This window comes from Microcaecilia unicolor, chromosome 6 (genome assembly GCF_901765095.1).
Source record: "Microcaecilia unicolor chromosome 6, aMicUni1.1, whole genome shotgun sequence".
Classification (NCBI taxonomy): domain Eukaryota; kingdom Metazoa; phylum Chordata; class Amphibia; order Gymnophiona; family Siphonopidae; genus Microcaecilia; species Microcaecilia unicolor.
Window position 1 is genome coordinate 25,104,490 of NC_044036.1, and position 13,611 is coordinate 25,118,100.

Genomic DNA, 13,611 nt, shown 5'->3' on the forward strand with positions numbered 1-13,611 from the left:
TATCAGTGTAAGAGAAGGCCAGTGGGAAGTCATGAGATTTAAAGGGCTGAAGGAGGTTTCAGCTCGAAAATAGATTGGGAAGCCGTATTCCAGAGCATTTGCAGCATAAAGGTAAAGCATGAAAGAATGACTGGACAGATAGTAAAGAATGGAATGGAATATAAGGAACAAGTGACCCATCAAGAAAAGAAGGAAGACCCTTATAAAAAAAAATTGCTGTATCAGTGAGAATCTCAAAGGCTATCCCCAGGATTTCTATATATCACACCGAGTTTTCTGCGTGGAAATCAAAGTGTATTCTACAACAATGCGCATAACTGATTAGCGTGTCTTTTACTAAGGCGCGCTCATGTTTTTAGCATTCACTAAAATTATAGGCGCGCAAAACGTTGAGATGCCCATAGAAATGCATTGGTGTCTAACATTTAGAGCGCCTACAATTTTAGCGCACGTCAAAAACGTGAGCGTGCCTTAGTAAAAGACCCCCCCCCTTAGTTAGCAAACTAATCAGTGCTGTTAATCATATGTTAACAAGAAATTACCAGCACTAATTGGCATTAATTAGAATTTATGCGCACTACTGTCTAAGCGTATTCTGTAATGTGGTGTTGCATAAATTCTAAGTCTCGTAGTTGAAAAGTGGGCATGGTTATGGGAGTAGAATGGGCAGGTCATGGGCATTTCTAAAATCTATGTGTGTTGGTACAGAATATACCCACTCCCCCCCCCCCCCCAGATTCTATAAAGAGCACTTAGAGATCGGCGCCAAAATCAGTGCAGATTCTATAACAATGTACATAATTTAACAAGCGAGTTAGGACCCCTTTTACCAAGCTGCGGCAAAAGGGGGCCGGTGCGTGTTTTACACGTGTGCTGAGGTCCCCTTTTACCACAAAAGGAAGTCTCGCTTTCCTACAGGAAATGGCTGGGTGGCAAGTAAAGCATTTGCCACGCAGCAATTTCGGGGGGGGGAGCCCTTACTGCTACCCATTGAGGTGGCGGTAAGGGCTCCTGTGTTAACCCGGCGGTAACCGGGCAGTGCGCGGCACTGCCTGATTACCGCTGGGTACACTCTGACGCTACAAAAATAAATAAATACATTTTTGTAGTGCCGGAAATGATGGTGCGCTAGGGGTGGGAAGTACTGCCGGGCTGCTGCGGTAGCCCGACAGTACTTCCTGTATAGTGAGCTTATAAAAGGAGCTTAGTAAAAGGAGACCTTAATAAGCTAATGAGCGCTGATAACAGCACTTACATAAGTACATAAGTATTGCCATACTGGGAAAGACCAAAGGTCCATCAAGCCCAGCATCCTGTTTCCAACAGTAGCCAATCCAGATCACAAATACCTGACAAGATCCCAAAAAGTACAAAACATTTTATACTGCTTATCCCAGAAATAGTGGATTTTCCCCAGTCCATTTAATAACGGTCTGTGGACTTTTCCTTTAGGAAGCCGTCCAACCTTTTAAAACTCCGCTAAGCTAACCGCCTTTAGCACATTCTCTGGCAATGAATTCCAGAGTTTAATTACACGTTGAGTGAAGAAACATTTTCTCCGATTCGTTGTAAATGTACTACATTGTAGCTTCATCGCATGCCCCCTAGTATCTTTGGAAAGTGTGAACAGATGCTTCACATCTACCCGTTCAACTCCACTCATTATTTTATAGACCTCTATCATATCTCCCCTCAGCCGCCTTTTCTCCAAGCTGAAGAGCCCTAGCCGCTTTAACCTTTCCTCAAAGGGAAGTCGTCCCATCCCCTCTATCATTTTCGGTACTTAACAAGCAATAGAATTTAGAATTTGTGCGCACGTTAGAATTTAGGCACACAACTTTCTAAACGATTTTTTTCTGTAATGATGTGCACCAAACTTCTAACATGCACAGACAAAAGGGGAGTGGCTATGGGAGGGAACATGAGTGTTTCGTGGGTGTTCCGAAATTTACGCGCCTAGTTACAGAATTTGGCTGTGTGTGTAAATCTACGCCTTTGCTGGCGTAAAGGGATGCACATAGATTTAGGCGCTGAAATATCAACTAAGCGTGTTCTATAATCTCCACCTACACCTAGGCACCAATTATAGAATACTCTTAGTCGGCACTGATTTCAGCGCTGATGTTTTAGGCGCCTAATATAGAATCTCCCCCTCTGCGCCTAATTTAGGCGTCGGGATTTACACCAGGTTTTTAGTTGGCGTAATTGACCATGACTAAATTTAGTCACGTGGACCAGCACTCGGCGTATTCTATATACTGCTCGGAAATTTAAACAATTCTATAAAATGTAGGCGTGCTTTAGAGAATAGTCTAGGTGGGGGGTTTTCCCTACAGAATTTTCAGGTGCCATATATAGAACCTAGCCCTATATGTAGAAAAGACATAGGAGCTTTATAAGAGGCGGAAGTGACAATCGTATTTTTTTCGCTCACACACAAAGCACAGACACGTGTCTGTTCTAGAATGTAAACTGCACTGAACTCTGGGGCAGTGGCGTAGCATGGGTGGGCCTGGGAATTGTGGCACACTTTCTATGACTGGCAGAGATCCTCAAACCCCACCAGCTGAAGATTTCTCCTCAGGCAGCCGGTGCTCTTCCAAACGGCAGCTGGCAGCACTTACCTCGAGCTGACACTGACATCAGCCCATCTGCACATGCTTAGTTTTCAGGTATTCGCAGCCTGCTGGCTGTGGCATCAGCTTGAGGAAAGTGCTGCTGGCTGCTGTTTGGAAGAGCGCTGACTGCCAGAGCAGGAGGAAATCTTCAGCTGGTGGGGTTGTAGATCCCCTCCTGCTCAGGTATTTAATATTTTCGTCTTGCAGGAGGAGGGAGGGACAAAGAGCAGAGAGCAAAGCAGAGCAGAGGGGGGCTAGGGGACGGGGAGGGCATGAATTCCATGCCCACCCACCTTGGACTCAGGCCCACCCAAAACTGGCTGTCTGGCTACGCCCCTGCCCTGGGAAGGGGAAATTAGCGGTATACAAGAATTAATTTGATTTATAAGGGAATGATTTGCTCTCACTATACTACTACCAATACAGTTCCTTCTACTCTTATTATCACAATATTATTATTACACAGTGTAATATGTAGGTTTTGTACTGAAACACATTTGACTGTCAAGGTTAATGGTATTTTAGCTTCAGCGGTTCTGCATTTCCACCCACCTCTGTGACAGAAAGTAACTTGTCACCTCCACCCAGGACAATAATCTTTTGATAACCTAATCCCTCAAATGTTTTCCGGCCACGTTCTGGTCCTGCGGTGATGATGATTCAGGTATAGCCAGGCTGAGAACAAACTTTTTCTGAACTGTGCGACTAATGTTCCATTTATGGTGCTCCTCGCCTCTTACATTAAAGGACAACACCTACATATTCATGTTTCCGAAAACAAGTCTTATCTATGTCAGAAATCTTTGTAATTGTCCAGTTATTTGTTGTACTTGTGTATTTGTAATCTGCTTGAGCCTAATTGCTGGGAGTTGGCAGAACAGAAGGACTAAAATCATATCATATATCAGGACACCAAGCAGCACATGGATCACACTGTGCCAGAGCTACACAGTGCATAAGTACATAAGTAATGCCACACTGGGAAAAGACAAGGGTCCATCGAGCCCAGCATCCTGTCCATGACAGCGGCCAATTTATTTATTTTGATCATTTATACCCCGCCTTTGCCACAGTTTGCAGCCTCAAAGCGGCTTACAATGAACCATTAAAATAAATGCAATGAGAACTGAAAGGGTAGAAGGAACAGAGAGATAAAGGAAGGGAATAAATACAATCTTAAACCAAATAAATAGGTAGGCAGGGGCGATAGAGGGCAAGCTGTTAGGAAGGGAATATGTCCAAATGTCTTCAGTTGTTTGGCTTCCTGCAGTGGAGTCACTGGGAGAGACAGCAGGGTAGACTTTTCGGAATAACATGGTCTTCAGTGATTTCCGGAATGTCGGATGATCTGTAATGGTTTTGATGGTCCTTGGTAAAGAGTTCCAAAACTGAGTCCCAAGGAAAGAGAAGGAGGTGGCGTATGCAGGCCAAAGGCACCTGGCGAGCTTCCCAAACATACAAACATTCTATACAAGTTATTCCCGGAATTGTGGATTTTCCCAAGTCCATTTAGTAGTGGTTTATGGACTTGTCCTTTAGGAAACTGTCTAACCCCTTTTAAACTCTGCCAAGCTAACCGCCTTCACCACGTTCTCCGGCAACGAATTCCAGAGTTTATGTGTTGGGTGAAGAAAAGTTTCTCTGATTTGTTTTAAATTTACTACAACTGTAGTTTCATCGCATGCCCCTAGTCCTAGTATTTTTGGAAAGCGTGAACAGACGCTTCACATCCACCTATTCCACTCCACTCATATTTTATATACCTCTATCATGTCTCCCCTCAGCCGTCTCTTCTCCAAGCTGAAAAGCCCTAGCCTCCTTAGTCTTTCTTCATAGGGAAGTCGTCCATCCCCGCTATCATTTTAGTGAAGGAAGGATAAGCAATACCTGCTTCTGAACGGTGACTATCAAACACACAGGGGGTCTTTTACATAGACTTGCCAACTAGAAACACAAAAAGATCAGCACACACATTCTTGAATCTCCATTACCCCAGCTGCACAGGACTAAATATAAATCCACATATGCATCCGGCTTCTCTTACACAAACGTGCACCAGTGGAACGCACTACCAAAGGCCATAAGACGATGCATGACCTAGCAATCTTCCGAACATTAGCCATAAGAATAGCCATAAGCACTGCCACGCTGGGAAAAGACCAATATGTCCATCAAGCCAGCACTCTGTCTCCGACAGCGGCCAATCCAGGCCCCAAGAACCTGGCAAAAACCCAAAATTTAATAACGATCAATGGACTTTTCCTTCAAGAATCTATCCAGACCCCTTTAAATTCAGCAAGGCCAGCTGCTGTCACTACTGAAAACCAACCTGTTCAAAAAGGCATACCATAATGATCTATCCTAAATACTAGACTACAAGACTCTAAATGAACTAGACAAAACCAAAATCTCTGCACCAGACTGATAACATACGTGATGCTAATGAAAGTTTACGCACACAAGCACTACCACTATTTCACACACCGGAAATGAACTTTCTGTATTTGACTGTCTAACTTATTGTATATTCACTTTATCATTTCGGAACTTTCAATGGAATACCACTGTGTATTGTACTTTACATTTATACACCTTAATGTAATATCGCTTGTATTTCTGTATCCGGAAATGGCGATCACCATCACGGCATAATGTAAGCCACATGAGCCTGCACAATTGGTGGGAAAATGTGGGATACAAATGCAACAAATAAATAAATAACATGGCGGTAAGCTCAACACGAGCTTACTGTTCGCTAAACAGAAGTACCGCCGGGCTTCCACACCAGCCCGGTGGCAGTTCCCACCCCCAGTGCACGCCATTTCTGGTGCTGCAATATATTTTTACTTTTGTAGTACCGGTATGTACCCCGGCGGTACATAAGTACATAAGTAATGCCACACTGGGAAAAGACCAGGGTCCATCGAGCAGCCAATCCAGGCCAAGGACACCTGGCAAGCTTCCCAAATGTACAAACATTCTCTACAGGTTATTCCTGGAATGTGGATTTTTCCCAAGTCCATTTAGTAGTGGTTTATGGACTGTCCTTAGGAAAATGTCTAACCCCTTTTTAAAACTCTGCCAAGCTAACCGCCTTCACCACGTTCTCCGGCAATAAATTCCAGAGTTTAATTATGGCGTTTGGGTGAAGAAACGTTTCCTCCGATTTGTTTTCAATTTACTACACTGTAGTTTCATCGCATGCCCCTAGTCCTAGTATTTTGGAAAGCGTGAACAGACGCTTCACATCCACCTGTTCCACTCCACTCATTATTTTATATACCTCTATCATGTCTCCCCTCAGCTGTCTCTTCTCCAGCTGTATAGCCCTAGCCTCCTTAGTCTTTCTCATAAGGAAGTTGTCCCATCCCCGCTATCATTTTAGTCGCCCTTCGCTGCACCTTTTCCAATTCCACTATATCTTTCTTGAGATGCGGCGACCAGAATTGAACACAATACTCAAGGTGCGGTCTCACCACGGAGTGATACAATGGCACTTATAACATCCTCACCACCTGTTTTCCATACCTTTCCTAATAATACCCAACATTCTATTCGCTTTCCTAGCCGCAGCCGCACACTGAGCAGAAGGTTTCAGTGTATTATCGACGACGACACCCAGATCCCTTTCTTGGTCCGTAACTCCTAACATGGAACCTTGCATGATGTAATCAGTTTACCGCTGGGTTAGCGCTGACCTCAATGGGTGGCAGTAAGTGCTTCCCACAAATGGGCACGTGGAAAGTGCTTCAATTGCCGCATGGTCATGCCTTTAAAAAAAGAAAGACCTGCCTTTTACCTGCTATGGTAAAAAGGGGCTTCAGCGCACCATCAAAAACACACACCGATGCTAGCGCAGGCTCCCTTTTGCTGCAGTTTTGTAAAAGGACCCCATAATCAATTAGGTAGGAAAGTTCCTAAAATAAAAAAGATTTTTTAGCTTGCTTCTAAATTCCATGGTATGGGCTGCTCTCTTAATGCATAGATAAAAAAAGTATTCCATGTAGATAAATCAGTAGCTGATACACCGGATATGTTGGTTCTTTGTCTAATTCCATCAATCATTGACTGCAAGGTAACCATCTAAAACTTAATATCTCAAAAACACAGATTTTATTTCTGTGCCCTGAGAATGGCAAGGACAAATCAAACTTTGGAATACATATAAAGTTATCACATACCATGTAAAATGAATTTATTTTGTTGGGCAGACTGGATGGACCGTCATTTACTACGTTACTATGTTTTGTCCAGCTTCCCAGTTGTTAATTCTCCTTCACATTGTCAATGGGGATTGTCAATCCTATTGTTGACAATTTTCAAAATCTAGGAGTTATATTTGATTCTGCATCTCTCTATGAAACCTCGGGTCATGAAGTAGTTAGAACAGTTTTGGGTACATTAAAAACTAATCAGGAGAGTACGTGATTTCAGATTGGTGTCCAGAGTGTGATAATGTCATATTTTGATTACTGTAATGGCCTCTTGGCAGTGCTGCGCGGAGGATCTCTGAAGGCTCTGCAAACTGCTCAAAGTGCCGTGGCCCAGGTTCTTTTTTGGTTACTCACAATATTGTCATATTTCTCCTGTTTGAAGAAGCTTCATTGGCTTCCCATTAAACAGAACAATTACAATTAAGATTTTGCTTTTGGTTTTTTAAGTATTGAACAATTTGTTGGTCTACTGTACGTATTTTATCAACCTGCAAGAGCTTTGAAACCTCCGACACTAGCCTGTGATTCAATACCCTCTTTTAAAGTGGATAGATTAGAAGAATATTGTTCTCCAGTCTTTAAGTGATTAGTCTTGTTGGAATGATTTACCAATGAGGTCTAGAACAATGAAGAATATTGTTCAAAAAAGAACTGAGTAGACAGATGTGGTAGCCTTCGAAAGCTAATCAAAAAATTTATTGTTAGACCAATAAAAAAAGGTATCATCTTATTTTCTTTTCTATGTTTTATTTCTATTGATTACCAAAAAAGACCTGAAACCGTTTAATTTGGGCAGCTTTTGGTGAACGAATGTTTTGATTTTCCTTCAATGGAGTTCATGGATTGTATGAGAATATTGTAAACGTGTGTATTTTATTTTGGGCCATGTCTACTAAGCCACGCTAGCGTTTTTAGTGTGCTTAGAGACACCCATAGGAATATATGGGTGTCTCTAGCGTTTAACGCATGCTAAAAATGGTAGTGCACCTTAGTAAACAGGCCCTTTGTCATATATATATATATATATTTTTTTTTGTTATTGTTTTGTTGTAAACCGCTGAGTACATGAGTACATTGGGATTGTACAGGTATAAATAATTTTAAAGAAATAAATAAAAATCAGCAACTGAGAAAGTGTGCTTTCAGGGTTCATGTAGGTGGACCTGTCAGTGTGTTGGAATATCTAAGAAGTCTTGAGTTTCAAATCTCAACTGCCTTTGGGACAATATGGGGAAGGGGAATTGGGACTTGATATACTGCCTTTCTGAGGTTTTTGCAACTACATTCAAAGTGGTTTACATATATTCAGGTTGTACCAGGGGTAATGGAGGGTTAAGTGACTTGCCCAGAGTCACAAGGAGCTGCAGTGGGAATCAAACCCAGTTCCCCAGAAATCAGAGTCTGCTGCACTACCACTAGGCTACTCCCCCACTTCCCAATGGGACTCGATATACCGCTTTTCTACAGTTTTGCAACCACATCCAAAGCGATTTATCTGGGGCAACGGAAAGTTAAGTGACTTTACCCAGAGTCACAAGGAGCTGCAGCGGGAATCAATCTCAGTTCCCATGACCAAGTCCGCTGCACTAACCGCTAGGCTACTCCTCCATGCTGGCTATGGGGACTGAAGCTTTCCCCACTTATGCACTCCCAGTAAAAATTTAAATTTAATCTAATAAGCATTCAGTAATCAGTGTAATTGTGCAAAGAGTGGTGTTGCTGAATCAAATCAATTAGCTCCCATCAAAATATGTGTCAGTATTTTGTGCAATCTGGAGTGGTTTCAGAGTAGATTCTGGAGGGCCTATATCAACTGTTACAAACATCCAAATTGTGTATTACCATAGCTTGGAAAACTGTATATCAATTAGCCAACAAGTCTACATAACTTCTGTAAATTGAAAAATATAGTTTTAATAGCAAAGGCCACGTGTGTCTTCAATAGTGAATGTAAAATCCACAAAGATTCCCAGATTTTGAGATGTATTCACAATTGGTATAGAACAGGAATGCCAACTTTGGGGCCTCGAGGGCAGTAATCCAGTGGGGTTTCAGGATTTCCCCAATAAATATGCATGAGGTCTATTTGATGCACTGCCTCCATTGTATGCAAATAGATATCATGAATATTCATTGTTGAAATCTTGAAAACCTGACCTGGCGATGACCGAGGTTGGACACCCCTGGTATAGAGCAACTATAAATAATAAGACGGTGGGGGTGGGGGGGGAGGGGGTAATGCAAGGCAGAAAGTCCTTGTAAGAAAATAATCATTGTATTGTACACACCCATTGGTCACAGATCTGTGTTTCTTACGTCCTTTCATTTCCTGATCACATTTTGAGTTATTGTACCTCATCCTGTACTAATTATGGTAAACCGCACTAAACCCTGGAAAGGGGATTTTAGCGGTATATAAGACCTGATTTGAATTGAAATTTTCTGCATATTAAGACATAGTCTGTTTGCAAACATCTGCATCTCATAGATTTCAAACATGAAGAAACAAAACTCAGAAAGGCAGTTCTATAAATTGGTACCTTGGCATAGGCAACCCAACGCTGTGCGCTTAGTGCCAATTCTATAAGTCCATCTTGGCTCCAAGACTCTGTTATAGTGGAGGAGTAGCCTAGTGGTTAGTGGAATGTTGCTACTATTTGAGATTCTACATGGAATGTTGCTGAGTGGAGGAGTGGCCTAGTGGTTAGAGCACCGGTCTTGCAATCCAGAGGTGGCCGGTTCAAATCCCACTGCTTCTCCTTGTGATCTTGAGCAAGTCACGTAACCCTCCATTGTCTCAGGTACAAACATACTGGCTGAACATAGATGTTAAATAGCAAAAGGGGCTGATCCCTGATGAACCTCCACCAATCCAAACCATAATGAATTATCATCATCAACTAGAACATGTTATAAGTGATCTGATAGGTAAGAAGAAAGCCATGCCAACACAGAACCTCTTATTCCGACCGCAGTTAACTATTGTAAAAGGACAGCGTGATCAGTGGTATCAAATGCAGTTGACGTGTCCAACATACCAGTTTCAAGTTTGAATCCTTGTCAAACATTGCCAAAGCTAGATAGGAACAGCATTTCTCTGATATGAGTAGCATGAAATCCAGACTGAGTAGAATGTCTAAAACACCTTCCGTATTAAAGAAATCTCGTCTTAAAACCTCTCTCTCAATGATTGTAGTCAAGAAAGGAAAAGACAATGCCAGCCTCTAGTTATTTAACTGCAAATAAAGACTCATGTATAAAGCATAGGCTGCAAGATCAAGCTTATAATACTGACTAATGTAATGCCTATGTACTAACAAACTTAAGTTTGAAAAAATTTTTTTTTGTTTTTTTCCCCCCGAAGACCTTAATTCAACGGAGAGGTGGAGCTGTATATTTTCTCGGCTGCCATTCTTCCTGCCTTCACCGGTCTTCTCTATTTTGTGTTTTGCTATCTTTCAAATGATTTCTTCAATATGTCTATCTTTGTGTCACATTTTACTTCTTTAAAGTTAATACTGTGTGGTTCACATCTTAATATTGGAAGGTTTTTTTCAGTGGGGAATTTTATTCGACATGGCGTCATGTTTTGCCCGATGTTGTTTGGACAAGAGAGAAAGCGTTGCTGACACGGATGGCAGCATTATTTTATGGGGACAATTCTTGAAAAGCCATCGGGTGAAACATGACACCATGTCAAATAAGATTCCCGTGCAGGATGTCAGACTCACAGAAACCTTGCAGATCAGCAATGCGGCCGCGCCGGAGAACAGGACTTGGCTGGCAGGGGTTGGGGACCCCCGCCAACAAAGGTACCTGACAACGATGGTGGGGGAGGGTTGGCGGTGGAGAGAAGGAGGGGTCGAAAGGGTTGACACTGGGGGGGGGGGGTCAAAGGTGGTGGTGACGGCGGTAGCGGCGGGGGGGGGTTTAAAAATGGTGGGGGGGGGTTGGCAGCACCGGGAGGGCTAAAATGTGCCCCTCACCTCGGTTCTGGACCCCCCTCCAGCGAAGTCTGGCTACGCCTATGCCCCCTATATATGGGGGCCCAGGGCAATTGCCCTGTTTGACACCCCCTAAACTTTCCATAACTGCACATCACATTAATTAGATGTCACAACACATCTGGTGAGTTTTGAATATTACACAATGCTCATCACCTCTACATACTTTAGAATGTTTATTCACGTTGTTTGGAAGAAAAATGCACTCAGTTCACAATACTTAATATGGTTTCATCTTCAGTCAGATAAAATCTTACAGTGCTGATCTACATAAGTACATAAGTATTGCCATACTGGGAAGACCAAAGGTCCATCGAGCCCAGCATCCTGTTTCCAACAGTGGCCAATCCAGGTCACAAATACCCAGCAAGATCCCAAAAATGTACAAAACATTTTATACTGCTTATCCCAGAAATAGTGGATTTTTCCCCAAGTCCATTTAATAACGGTCTATGGACTTTTCCTTCAGGAAGCCGTCCAAACCTTTTTTAAACTCCAAACTATTTGGAAGACAAATCCACTTAACTCACAAATATTTAAACATTTTTTCTTGGCCACTTAACACTTTTAATGTGTAATGTATTTCTACACATGCACGTTCACCTTCTCTCTCTCTATATATAAAATTGATGTATTACATAAGTACATAAGTAATGCCACACTGGGAAAAGACCAAGGGTCCATCGAGCCCAGCGGCCAATCCAGGCCAAGGGCACCTGGCAAGCTCCCCAACGTACAAACATTCTCTACATGTAGTCCCGGAATTGTGGATTTTTCCCAAGTCCATTTAGTAGCGGTTTATGGGCTTGCCCTTTAGGAAACCGTCTAACCCCTTTTTAAACCTCTGCCAAGCTAACCACCTTTACCACGTTCTCCGGCAACGAATTCCAGAGTTTAATATGCGTTGGTGAAGAAAACTTTTCTCTGATTTGTTCTAATTTACTACACTGTAGTTTCATCGCATACCCCCTAGTCCTAGTATTTTTGGAAAGCGTGAACAGATGGGGATTTACCATTAAATTTCTTACGGAATACACGGTTATTTGCTATGTTTAATGGCATTGTTTGTCTATGTTTGATACAGATCAAGCTCATTCCTTGCTGTGGAAGGAAACAGGAGCACACACGAGGATTTTACCAGTTCCCAGAATAGACACAAATAGTTAAAAACGTGAAAGCAATAACTTAACTTCCTGCTTGTGCCCGAACAGCCGTCACACAACCTGCCACCCTCGTTCCAGACATAATTCAGGGGCTTTTCGAGCGGCTTCAACGAGAAAATAAAGGGTTATGAGAGGAGGAGTCTGGAAGGGATGCTTTTTCTTTAGAATTGGCAGTTTTCACTTCCCCAAAAGCCCCGAGAATGCTTCAGATGGCCATTTTTGGAGCCTGGGCTTTACAGATACCGATCGCAGGACGGTTCAGCGTAAATCAGAGTCTACTCTATGCAAACTGTTCCTTGCAAGAAAGCAAAGCCCAAAGAGACGATCTCGCGTTTTGCAGATCAGAGCTACGGCTCGTCCCACCCTGTCACTCAGAGGGACTCGGGGCTATGGCCGGCCAGTAGCCCCGGAGAGGTCCTTAGCCAAGCGGAAGGGAATCGGGAAATGCCATCAGGTCTCGGGTCCCTGTCGTATAGGATTGACAAAAAGTGGTGGCAGCAGCCAGCAGTGGCCGGATAAGATCCCGGTGCCCAAATCCTACCCCCCCAACCCCACCCCACCCCACCCCCCACTGCACACACACAATCGTATAAAAATGACAGGAGCGACCTGCTTCCCGGATCTCAGGGGTCCCTTCTGGGACGGATGGAGGCTCCATACGGGCACCGGCGGTGGGCGACCCCCCCCCCACCACCGCAGTATGCCACTTCCACGGAACACGGGCCGACCGGGCTCCTCCGAGATTTGACCAGCAGCAGCAGGTGATTAAAGCGTGCAGCACCGAACCGGGGAAAAAAACTGCTGGCCTGCTCACAGACGCCAGCTGGCCCTCCTCCGGCTCTTCTCTCTCCTGTCTCTGGCTCTCTGTGGCTTCTGCACTTCGGGAGGAGGGCGGGGAGATGTTGCACCCTGGTGGCTTCTTATAGCCTCTGGGTGTTGCTTTGAAAGCTGTGCAAGTGCGGTGAACCCGTTTGTCCTGTCAGGCAGGTCATCCGTAGCCAGACTATAAGCTCTTCGGGGCAGGACTCAGGAGTGGCCTCACGCGCTGCGTTTATATCCAATTGACATTTATGGCATGTCGTCTTGACCTTCCCGTGTACACATGAACCGTGCATAAACCGATATTTATTAGAACTGTGATTACAATCAGTACCCAAAGTCCCCCGTTTAATTTTGAGACTTCTAATCTGTAAGCTGGGTTTCTTTATTGGGTGAGGATTCGTGTCAACGTGGCTGCCTCACGAGTTGAACAAGGTAGTCAAAAAATCGTATCCATTATGCTGAGGTGCTGTATGTAGGCTTTTCCACTTTCCCTTCTTCAAACACAACCGAGGGAAGGAAGACACAGCAAAATATTCTTTTAATATAGGGTTTACCGCCCTATCGGAACCAATTATCATTTACGGTTTCCTACAGTAAAATAAAAACATAAATAAAAACACACACGATAAATCTATTGTCTATTAGATTGTAAGCTCTTTGAGCAGGAACTGTCTTTCTTCTATGTTTGTGCAGCGCTGCGTATGCCTTGTAGCGCTATAGAAATGCTAAATAGTAGTAGTAGTAGTCTCTTGTAACCAGAGCTAATATTGTGATGTCATAATGCCTCAGT

The 13,611-nt window shown here is 43.4% G+C and overlaps 1 protein-coding gene across 2 annotated transcripts in view; it reads right to left on the bottom strand.

Moving 5' to 3' along the window:
* The window catches only part of TTC39A (tetratricopeptide repeat domain 39A), a 209,358-nt gene extending 196,483 nt beyond the window's left edge, over positions 1-12,875 (bottom strand). For both annotated transcript variants that reach the window (XM_030206144.1, XM_030206146.1), the window contains exon 1: positions 12,609-12,875. The gene's annotated coding sequence lies outside the window, so the exon portion shown is untranslated. The remainder of the gene's footprint in view (positions 1-12,608) is intronic.
* Between the last annotated feature and the right edge of the window lie 736 nt (positions 12,876-13,611).